Raw genomic sequence first — 12,714 nt, 5'->3', positions numbered from 1 at the left:
ATATATATATATATATATATATATATATATATATATATATATATATATATATATATATATATATACACACACACACACACACACATACATACACACACACACACACACACACACACACACACACACACATACATACATACATACATACATACATACATACATACATACATACGTCAAATGAAGTATGTGATGTGATTATGAATATAAGTACTATGAGTTCTAATATTTATCTTATGAGGATGTTGATCTATACATCTAAAATTAAAACGAAAAATAAATCCAAATATTATTATTCTTAAGGTAATGTAATCTACTAGTCTCCTCTCGATGAAATTAACATTAGTTTACGCTTACAAAATAAAATTACGATTAACTCAAAAATAAATTAACACTTAAGGTTTTAAAAAAAAGAGGAATTGAAAAGGGATGAAAAAAGTGAAAGAACCATAAATTTGAAACAAAGCAGGTTTATCTCAGGGAGCCAACTCCAAAAAGAATTCTTTTCAATAATTTTTATCGGTGGGAGAGGGAGTTGAATGGGAATACAAACGATTTACGGAAAGCCTTTTTAAAGTGACTCATCTCTAACTTATTCAGTTCTCTGATATTTAGAGAAAAACTGGCAACGTACTCAAGAAGTTTTCTAGAGAAGTAAGTGTTCGTTTTTGATTAAAAACCACAACCGATTTAAATTTAAATCGGGATGAAAGTGGGGTCTGTGATCGGAGAAGTTAGACACTTGAAACCCAGCAGGAATGATCCCTTTGATATTAAGGTACTCCCACGAACAGATATTTTTCAAAACTTAACCTAACTTATATTTTTCTTGGGTGTTAAAAAGAGTAAACTCTGAGCTATGGGAATTACAGAACGATAGACATTTGAAATTTAACTCATTCGTAGATTATAAGAACCACATCTTAGACCTTCTTTTTGAGATACTCTTAAAACCATTCAGACAGATGAAGATTTTTTTCATGCACATTTTAAGATCCGATTATAATTAAAACCAAATTAAAATTTAGTTTTGGAAGTAAAGTATTTGTAAAGGAATAAATATAATAAACTATGTTCTCTTTAAACTGACTCTAAAATGATTGTTTTTTAATTCATATGGAAAAGGAAATATATTTATAACACCAACCAGTAAGTTAAATCATTTTATTGTAGGACGACTACTCAGTTTACTAAAGCATTAAGACTGTGATAATAATAAAAGATTACAATAAATATATTAAGTGTTCAGATTAATGTAGAGCGTAAAAAGAATATAAGTGTGCTTACAGTCCAGAACTGTTTGTAGTTTATGATTCTTCTAAGGCTGGAAAACAAGATGTTTGAGTCCTTTCTGATGACTTGAAATTGAACTGTGAAGTAAATGAAAATCCAGAAAGTTTAAAACAGTTACTGATGAATTCTGTTCTGAAATCTTCACTCAGAGGAAGTTCTCTAACGGTGAGAAAGAAGATATACACAATAAATTATATTTGTGCAGTAAGAAAAGAGAATATCACAATGATGACCGAAGTTGAACAATGTACAAGTTATTTAATCATAGTAAAACAAGTAGCTTAAGTAAAGTTAACTCTGAGTTCTATAATCAACCGTCACGAAGAACAGACGTTTGGCAGAGGGAAGCCACGAAGGAAAATACGAGGAGCGAATGAGCTAACAAAGCTTTAATTAGGCTCTGTGCGAGGTTATTCAGTGCAATCTGTAATAAGGATTAAAACGTATACATTAATTCTCTAATAGATGGAAATTGTTTTAAATATTAAAAAAAAAATTAAAATTCAGCTCATTATAACTAAAAAATTATAAGAAAATATATTTTGGGATCGGTCTTTAAAAACTCCATCTTTAAGAAAATAGAACTGGAAAACACTATTTTCTATTTCCAATTTGTACTGCGAAAGATTCAGAAATATTTAATAAAAGAATCATGAAGAAAATTTAGTAAAGCTAGTTTTCGTTTTGTTTTGAACTGAGACTTATTTTTACACCTTACGACATTTTGATCGATGTTCAGGTTTTGAAACGTTTTATTTTTTGTTAAAATAAACTGATTAAACAGTTTTTAATTAGGTAAAATCAATAAAATAAAAGTATTTAAAATAATTAAAATTCTATAAATATTAACTGTTTTGTTTTATTTAAAAAATGTAATAACTGAAAATAGCTCAGAAGAAAAATCTCATAATTAACATGTGTGGTTGTATTTGAAGAAAAATTCAAAATATTAACAATAATTTAATTAAAATTAGTTATTTTATCTTAATGACAAATAATATTTAACTAATTAATCAGCATAATTAACTTTTATAATTATTGCACGTAAAGGAACAGTGGTGTGATATGATACACACACACACACGTGAACAAACATCCAAACACACATATACAAATATTGAGCTGTCTTTTTAAGCTTTCTTAACGAGCATTCCTCTTATCGGATCTTGTGTCCTTAATACTGAAGCATCTGTTGTCCTCTGCTGTTCTTGTTTCTTCGTCGTGCGCCCGTGTAGTCCTCTGTGATATAATGGAAAATCAATAAAGGGTGAGTGAATATGGAAATTCTTGAGTACGGCTGTGAAATTCCAGTGATATGTTAATAAATGAAACAAATCGTTTACGTTTAAACACCAGAATTGCTATTAAAACGAAATCCAATAAACATATAATATTTTTAAAAAAACAGTGGTCTGTTGACCACTGTTTTCATCGATCATCTAAAAAATGCATCATACCCGTGTGATTCATATATGTGAAAGTGTATCATATGAGAAATAAGTGTGTGTGTTTGTGGACATTCAGTCAGCATATCTAGCAATTCACTAGTTACTTTTCACTAATAATTACGTAATAGTAGTTAACAATCCTTGAATTTAAATAAGTGTATTAAATATTTTCTCTTGTTTTCTGCACTGTGTTTATTTAGCCTAATTTTATTATATTTTTTATTTTTTTTAGATGATTAATTCTCCACATGTTACATGTGGATTATGATATGGACATTTTTGTAGCGTTTGAAAAAATATCATTTAAATTCAGGGGAAGAATGTTCCAAAAAGTCGGAATGGAAAATTGGTGGAGTGTTAGTAGGTAATATAGGCCGGTTCTAGCGCATTTCAAGGTCATATGACGTTCCAGGTTGGTATAAAATGTTGTCACGGGCGTGTGACGTCAGAGATGTGGTGGCTCTGAGGTTGTCGATCGGTCTATGGTAGAGACCGGGCCCGATGGTTGTGCAATTTGAGGTCATGTGACGTCGCAGCAGATGTCGCCAGTCGGTGCTTGAGATAGGATATCGGTGTTACGGTTGCAATACAATATTGTATGAGAGTATGTTACTTCCCTTGCAAGTAATAGGACGTTTACCATGTCAACCTTTAAAAGAGTAAGATACGAATGATAGTGAATAAACCCTATCGAAATGAATCAGACTAGTTCTCTGCGATTCAAAAGAATTCAATCTCTGGATGACTATTGCATTAAAATGTAACATGGAATTATATTAGTAGAAGAACATTTCTGATGATAAAGCAAACGATATCGCATTTGCATTTTTGATCAACATCGGAGAAAATATAGTAAGCTTACTTACAAATTCAATTGAAAAGACGGGCGCTATTTCGTACAGCCTTTTTCTGGAATGTGAAGGTTTTGTACAGAAAACTAAAGTTATATGAATAAAGATGATATAGAAATCTGCAGCGGGGATATTAAGATACACGGAATAGATGAAGTAGAAGAAGCGATCGATAAAACATTTCTCATTCTTACTAAGGCGAACAGTCGATATCTGGTTAACGACCATCGCTTATTGCTTCGTATAGCAGTAAACTGTAAAAGAGTGCGGTTACCGGACGAGAATGGCAAAGTAGGATCAGGCGTTAACGGTCCTTCTCACGAATCAAGAAAAAAAGAAGATTAGAATTGTTCGAATCGTCACTATTCAATATATTCGAAAGCGCATTCAAAACATAATAATATAACAAAAAAATGAGCGTCAAAAAGGATATAAACCAATTCCCATTCAGCCTGAAACAAAGTGTTTTAAATCTACTTACTGATTCACTTAACAAAAATGAAAAAGCTATAAAATTCAATCTATTCGGCGGCCCTGTTCCGAGATTGGCAAGCTAGAGATTGGGATGCGTCCACCAAGGGCAGGTGGACATACCGTCTTATCGCAAATATAAAGCCGTGGGTCAGTCGGAGATTTGGTGAGCTGAACTGCTGGCTCACGCAATTCCTGACCGGCCATGGGGTCTTCTTCGCCTGTGTGGTAGGAGGAGAACGGATGACCCTTATTGCGGCGATCCGGATAGCCCAGAACACGTGGCTTTCTGATGCCCGCAGTGGGATGAATACCGTTTAGCTTGCTCGGCGATTACCGAACCCCTCAACGTGGAAAACATCATCGCCACCATGTTGCGGAGCCCCAAGAGTTTTGACACCATTGTAGGGTTCGTGGAGAGGGTTCTTCAGTAGAAGGATGGTGGGGGGGGGGGGGGGGGGGCTTGGGGATGTGGGACAGACCTCCGGAGCTGCCGTACGAACGTGCTTGCACGAGTGAGCTGGTAGCGATGAGGCACGGGGACTCTCGCATCCCGAGTGAAACAAACCGAGTTCCGGCAGGGATGCCGCACTCGGGATGTCCCCGTTAGAGGCATTGGCACAAAGACCGAGTTCCGGCTCCCAAAGTGGGGACCCAGAGACCGTATAGCCGGGTCTGGTAGATCCTAGTCTGTGGGTTTGAGGCGGGCGTAAAGTGAGATCCGACCTGTAGGCTGAGACGTGGAGGCCTGTTAGAGTAAAGAACACTCCCCTGGGCTGTGTAATACTTAACTGCAGGATCCGGCCTGGGGGAGAAGAAAAAAAGATTCCGTTAAACGTATACGCACTAAAGAAAAATAATGGAATAAAACCGATAAAGGTGTGCAATGGGAAAAAGCCGATCACTTCGATTTATTCTTTCTGAAGTACGAGACAATCGGGCATTACTGTTACATATCAAAATTTCTAGCCCGATTGCAGTTGACGAAAACCGATCGTACAGTTGAAATATGCAAACGATACTTCACCTTCTTCCGAAAAGACGGTGATTGTAATAGGAAAATGTAGGATCACCTCTGAAGATGTTCGTTCAACGAACCAGCTCATGTTAAAATGCCACTACTTAGTAAAGATGGTATACTTTCTTTCATTTTCTGTTTAGTCTCCAGAACCACCATAAGGTACTTCAGAGAATGAATGAGAATGATATGTATGAATGTAAATGAAGTGTAGTCCTGTAGTGTCTCAGGTCGACCATTCCTGTGATGAGTGGTTAATTGAAACCCAACTATCAAAGAACACCGGTATTCACGATCTAGTACTCAAATCTGTGCTGAACTACCTTTACTAGGATTTGAACTATCACCTACTACTAGTTTTAAATTTAAATTTGACTTATTTAACTGAAATTAGTATAATTCAGAAATGCTTTTATGTAATAGTCCAGGCTTTAACATAAACTTTATCAATTTATACATGCTATCATACCTTTGTTCATTGGAGTACTAATATATACAGACTAAGCCAATTAATAATCTATATTCTTAAATTTCTTAATTCATCTTTAGTAGGTAGGGAAAATATGTTAGATTACTTTAACATTTTAAATTTCTGGTTGATGTCAAAATAAGTCAAAAATAAAAAAATAAATAAATTTATATTTGATTTTTTCAAGAATTATTCACCCTTACTTTACATCATACATTATTGGAAAATATAAGCCCGTCAATTTTAATCGAATAAAGTTTATTATTTAAATATTTATAGCAATTTATTAACAGCGTGGTTTTAACATAAGATAGAATTATTAAAAAATAATTAATGTTGATAAATTTTTATATCAGTAAAATATTTAATTGAAATAAACCTAAACTTATACGTTTCAAGTAACAAATTAAAGGACTAACATCATGTGTTCATATTAAAAAATTAGTACATGAAAAAATGATGACGTTTTAATATAAAATAACTTAACTACACTATTTTTAAACAAAATAGATCTTTTTTTTTAAAGAAAAATTGAATTTAAGAGAAAAATTGCTGATTATATTTTAAACGTTTCTCATATCAGAAATACACATATGGTGATATGTTTCTGAAAATGAACTAAGTAGTATAAACATAGACGGTTTCCATTTTGTTAAAATGAAGTATGCAACTATTATTTAGTTGGAATGACTTTTTTTTATTAATACTATTTTAGAACATACGATTTTATTTTAAAATGTTCATTATTTTCCACTGTTCGCTTCTTATACAATAATTCATTTCAAATGAACAATCGTGCTAATTATTTATATGTTACAACAGACTTTTTAATCTATTATTAGTTAATTAAATTTACATTCTATTTTTATTAATTATTTTAATGGACAATTAACAATAATGTTAGGTTATTACCAACAATTGGAGTGAAAAAAATTCAGAATATATAAAGACAATAAATTATACTTAAAAAAACAATACAAACGTATAATAAAAGCCGATTTGCTTTTATTAGATGATAAATGAATTATCATTGATTATTTTGTGACAATTAAAAGTATCTTGAAGTAAATAAATAATCAAAATAATTAAATGTGCTTTAAAAGAGCGTATTTTCACGCTAAATAAATTTGTTGCATTCATCTTTGTAAATTTGATGTAAGTGGTGTTTTGGTTCACAAATAAAGCAAAATACCTTTGTGTTTTTCCTGTATATTTTTCCGTTTCTCAAAAATCCACTTTTTATTGTAAAAAAAATGGAAAAATAAATTTACTTTGTAAAAAAATAATAAAGTGAAATAACTTTCCGTATAACTTTAACTCAAAATTTAAATCTAAATGATATTTAAGAAAATATTTTAACATATGTCTACAAAAGACAGTAAAATAAATTAGGCTTCCGATATTCTCCTCTTATTCTAAACGGTGAAGATGTGTAAGAACTATTTCTAAGAAATATTATTTGGAGTCTATTTGGTTTATAAATGCTTACAAAAAATACCAAAAAAGTAAATAAACAAAAATACGAACTTATTTTAAAAGACTTCATATTTCATATTATTGTTTTTCTCAGCAATAAAGAGAAAAAAATTTCTAACAAGGTAGAAAAAAATAAAAGAAAGATCTTTGTTGCTTAAAATGATCTAAATCTTTTAAGTTTAAACTAGTTTTCATTCATTAAAATTTTTACTTTAGAAATTATTTAAAAATAATAATTAGGAAGAAATAACAAGTAGAAAGTACAACTTTGTCAATTTAATCAAACAAAGTTCTGATTAAATACTCATATCAATGTCAAAATATTAACGGAGTAATTTTAACCTAAAATAAAATTATTGAAAAAATGATTTTTTCTTATAAATTTTAAATCGATAAAAACTTTAATATAAAATAAACTAAAACTTTTTCAGCCGTTTTAATTTCAAATAAAAAATTTAAGGGCCAATAAAAAACGAAAAATTAATTCAACCGAAAGAATAAAAACTTTTGCTATATGTATAAGGTCTACCTAAAAACCCACGAGTGTATTAATACTAATAATAATAATGCCCTGAGGTAGAAAATCCCCACATCCGGAATATACAATCTACGTTCCACTTCCAGGGCGGCAACAGTTGTAAAGAACGTACTATATACATCATAGCTGGCTAACGGGACTCTCGGAAATATTAACTTTCATTTGACCTGATTTCTATTTTCAGGTCGCTATAAGGACTGGACTTTTCGGCTACCTGTAAATCTTCTACAATTGAAAACGATTTTGGATACGAACTTAAACCATCTTTAGAGCTGGCGGTGTGGCGGCCAGGGTCGATTTATGCAGGTGTAACAGAGACCTTTCCGTTGTCCACATGACCCTCACGATAGCAAGAATGTAGCTAGGTACCCCGTGTATGTCGGTGTGTGGCAGAAAAAATGTAGGCCTTTCCTACGTATAAAAGCTATAAAATTAAAAAAAATAATCCTTTGCCTGCTTTACATGAACACCGTGCTACCTATTCCAGACCTGCCTGTAGCCGAACACATTAACACTCTCTACGAGAGATTATCACTATGGCTTTTCCCATCTATAAGCACAAAATTAGCTCTCTCTTATGGAAAAAATGAAAGACAAACCTGCACTGATCATCCAACAAAGATTTTTTTTTAAATTATCAGTAACTATGAGGGAATATATGAAAATTTTTACTTTGCTGTTAAAAACTGAACATGGTGATGGGTGCTCTATATAAATAAGTGGAGAAGCTCTTTCAAGAAAACTGCAGATATGGCAGGTGTTTACACGGCAGAGCTCATTGCTATACAGTAAAATCTTCGCTACACAAATATATCAGCGAAGAGAGAGTGCTTATATCCGATTCTAAAGTAAAACTGAAGGAGAGTAACTGCCGTTTACGAAAAGCAGTTAGTGATCCTGAAGAACATAAGAAGTTAGGACATCCTCAAAAATGCTGAGGATATATACATATAGCAAACATCCTGTCCATTGTATATGTATTAAACCGAATGGGACAGTGATGTGTATTTGTGTTGACTCCAGTTCACACTGATATATCTGGAAATTAAAGCCCAGATAAAGCTATCAGTGTGGCTACAATTTGTGAGAATATGGACATGATTATTATTTGAGTAGCAAATGTTAAAGAACATCTAACAACTATAAGAACCACGTGGAGTAATGAATGGAGATGATTAAATATGAAATTAAACGCGATTAAAAATATTCCATATAATTGGAAGAGCGACGCAAAACTGACTCGCCAGAAACAAGTGACGGTGCCCAAACTCAGAATCGGTCACACACGGACAACAAATTCATATATTTTAAACGGCGAAGAAAAACCATTATGGAATGTACGTGACAAACCACTTACTTTTAAGGATCTACTGGATGAGTGTAGATCTTTATTCGAAAACCTCAGAAATAGAACGGATTAAGAAAAAATATTGCTGCTAATTTAGAAAATAGCAAAGATGGAAAAACAGTTGCTTGTTTAAAAACCAGCAGAATACTAACGCGTTTGTTATTATGTATTATTTTTGACTGAGAATCCCCTGTTTGAATGAAGGCCTTTACATCTGGACACAAGGGTCTCAAAATTACATGGTATCATCAAGGATTTTTGGTGTATTTTCTTTTAGTGTTGTTTTATGTTTACGTTTTAACTTTTTTGTTTTGTGTAAATGTTAGGGCCCTTTAAACCTCGTAAGTGATACGTGTATGTGTTATATTTAATGCTTCATGTTTGAGTTTATTTTGTAATTTATTAAAATGTAAGGGTCCTATAAGTCTTATATATTATGATCCTCCTGGTAATGTAATAAACTAAGAAACGTGATATAACAATATAATACTATATTATACTTTTATCGTATCTGAAAAGGAGGTAGTGATTTGTTGATTAGAGAAATTTAAACCTTTTGCTATAGAAAATTGGCTCGATCTTAAAGAATTTAAGATTTTTGGTCCGACTATTAAACACTGTCATTATATATTTGTTCAATAACAACAAATGATGATTGACATCTAAATGTCAATCATTTAGATGAAAGAAAATATTTTTAACAAATGTTTATTTTTGGCATAAACAGAGAATAGAAAACAGATATGAAAGAGAGTGAAAATTTTGATATGTAGACTGTGTATTAAAAATGGAGAAATATAACTGGCCGTAGATTCGTTCAAAATATAGATATTAAAATCATGGTTTTGTTGAGAAACTTTAAGTGAATATAGATACTATGGAAAAACATGACCCTCTTCTTAATTATTAATACTGAATAATGGTACTGGGGTTGAATGGCACCGAGGATTAGCGCTTGACTTCGTATTCAAGACGTAGACATTTAGTGGTCTGGCCAGCCCACATTAAACCCTAACAGCTTGTTGGTACTGTTATTATTTGGTAATAATTCTGTTGTTGGATGCCAATAATCAAACATTATGGACCTGAAATCAAGTTACAGTTTTACACTCCTGACTAAACGTAATTAATCCACCAATCTTTGTTTATTAACTTTGTCGATGTTATTCTACTTAAAAATAAACATATATAAAGTTATCAGTCTAGCGTAAGAGATAGAATATTACTTTTTTTACTCTTTCTGCCTTTTTTATGATCCTCTTTAATTTTTTAACTACCTACATTACTTATTTTTCTTACCCGCACAACTGAAAAAAAATCTACTATAAAGACATACTGACAAAAATCGGAAACTTATTTTACAAACATCATTCACTAAATAATCTTTAAATTTAAGCGATTTCAATTTTTTTTCTAAGGATTAGAAATTTCTGATATCGAGTACTGCAGTTTTGAAGTATAGTTTTAAGATTTATATCAACACTTTCAGCACCGTTGTAAATAGGAGCATGATAGTGTTTTTACTTCCGTGTATGAGTTATATCTTTAAATAAATATTTTATAATAACTTTTGTATTAGTAAGTTTTCTTTCATTTATAAATAGAGCTTTTGGTGATTAATATTTTATGTGAAATATCAGAGGCAGATGAGTGATAGGAAGTCACTATCCAAATTTAGGTAAGCATTACCGTTTATTTTTAATATAATTTCACGTTACGTAAAGCTCTACCTCTAATAATCTGTTCTTTATTCTACATCATGTTTATGTCATTATAACAGAAAGATATTTATTTTTTTAATATAATTGTTTACCTTTAAAACACAATCATTCAGAAAGGTTCAAACCTAAGATTTTATAAGCATTCGATTTTTTAGTTAAAAAATAGAAATATTATTTCACACCGAGCTCTATAGCAGAATGGTAGACCTTTCATCATGGAAGTCCCGGGTTTTAATCTGGAAAAGGAATGGTATTTTTAATGCGGTAAAAAATTTAATTATAAACATATTCCTGTCCACAAGGTTTAAGATTATGAGGTGACTTAATCATCAAAGAGAAAAAGTCTTTTCAGCAAGATTACAAAGATATATATTAAGGTTTCTTGTGATTAAGGCTGAAAGAAGACCAACGGTTTCGTTCCATGAAAAAATCACTCGTATTCAGTTAAAAATGATAACCACATTATTCAGTTGACATCAGATTTCTATAGAGTTATATTAACAACTTTTCTTTTACGTGATTATTCAAAATTTCTTCCCCATCAAACAAAATCGCGTTGTGTCCTTTGAAATAAACCAATTTATTAATTCATGTAGAAGTTTGGGAACAGACCTGTTCCTATAATTGCGAGGAATATAATGTAATGATAAATGATGATGTTGTGCCTACCCGAGTGAATTTTACATCTCGTTAAACAATTATAAATCATCATAAAATTGTATACTTTATGATGAGTAAAAAAGTATACTCAATGATGATTCCAAAAGGTAAACAAACACTTGTTGTGTATATTTTTGGATGCAGTCTCTGGGATGCGGAATTAGCTTATGAAGGAATAAAAATAACAAGAACAATAGCGCTGCTTACAAAATGACTAATATATTTATTTAATAAAAAGTTTTCCTTTTCTTAGCCGTTCCTAGTTTTATAATGTTTAATGTAGGCATTTTACTTAATTCTATATTTCGATTTAAATAACGTATTTAACATTGCAACCATTCAGGAAGAATTTCATCAACATATACAATGTGTTACAAACTATAGGTTTTATTTATTACGTAGAAAAACACGTAGGTAGGTAAAATATCAAATAGATCAGTAAAAATAAAATACATCATGACTGATTATCGAAAGATGGATGCACAGCAAACCCCGTTTTTTCAAGGTAATGTATCCATTACTTTAATACTTAGACCTTATGGATATATGTCATTATGGGTAGTAGAGTGATAAGGATACCTCACTTCGATCGGTGAAGTCTCCGATCTGATGTAGACTCCAGCATAAAGTCATGCGTGAAATGATAGTTTAGTAGAGGAATTAGCAAAACTTTAAAACAGTTATAAGTGTGTATGTATGTATGTGAGTATGTTTCAACTTGTGACTAGGATAAACCGTTTTTCAAAAAACTTTTGAACTATTATCAAAAAATATCTAATATTTTAAAATAATATATAATATAATGTAAAGATAGAGAGAGATAGAGCTTTTATCTATGCATAGATCGTTTTATTCATAATTATAATGTAAGTACCGTATACTAAAACTAATGTCTATTGCTATACGGCTTACTCGTTTAAAACGTATCTGGATGTGAATTTTAAATGTAAAATTAGCTAAGAAATAATTAAAACAAATGAACCTACATGTGATAATATTTAATTGTGTATGTTTTTTGGATGTTATATACTCGAGGAACGGCCAAATTTATTTTGTCAGAGCCAAAATAAAGCACTACTTCTCTTTTATACATTAAAATATGATTATTAAGAAATGTATGATGATCGTGTGGCCCCGTTTAAAATATAACATTTCATAAGTCTTCTTTAAAAAGTTAGAATTAATTTTCAAGATAAAAATTTAATCAATCACACATTGATTTTTATGAATTAAAATTCTTACTTATCCGTCCTTTTATATTTATGAACGCCCTAACTTGAAAAATATTTGTTCCAAAAGTTAAAAATATCTACCTTTATCAGAACAATTTTCGCGAAGTATAACACAGTTCTTACATCTAAAAGAATGAACGTAATGACTGGTTATCCTATAATTATTAACAGACTATACATCCACTTATAGAT

At 31.2% G+C, this 12,714-nt stretch overlaps 1 protein-coding gene across 1 annotated transcript in view; it reads left to right on the top strand.

The window, feature by feature from the left end:
• The window catches only part of LOC142317747 (uncharacterized), a 507,996-nt gene that overhangs the window by 361,453 nt on the left and 133,829 nt on the right, over positions 1 to 12,714 (top strand). The gene's annotated exons all lie outside the window — the stretch shown is intronic.

This window comes from Lycorma delicatula, chromosome 1 (assembly GCF_047948215.1).
Source record: "Lycorma delicatula isolate Av1 chromosome 1, ASM4794821v1, whole genome shotgun sequence".
In the NCBI taxonomy this organism is placed as follows: domain Eukaryota; kingdom Metazoa; phylum Arthropoda; class Insecta; order Hemiptera; family Fulgoridae; genus Lycorma; species Lycorma delicatula.
Note: the sequence above shows the minus strand (reverse complement) of the source record. Positions and strands in the feature narration are given on the sequence as shown.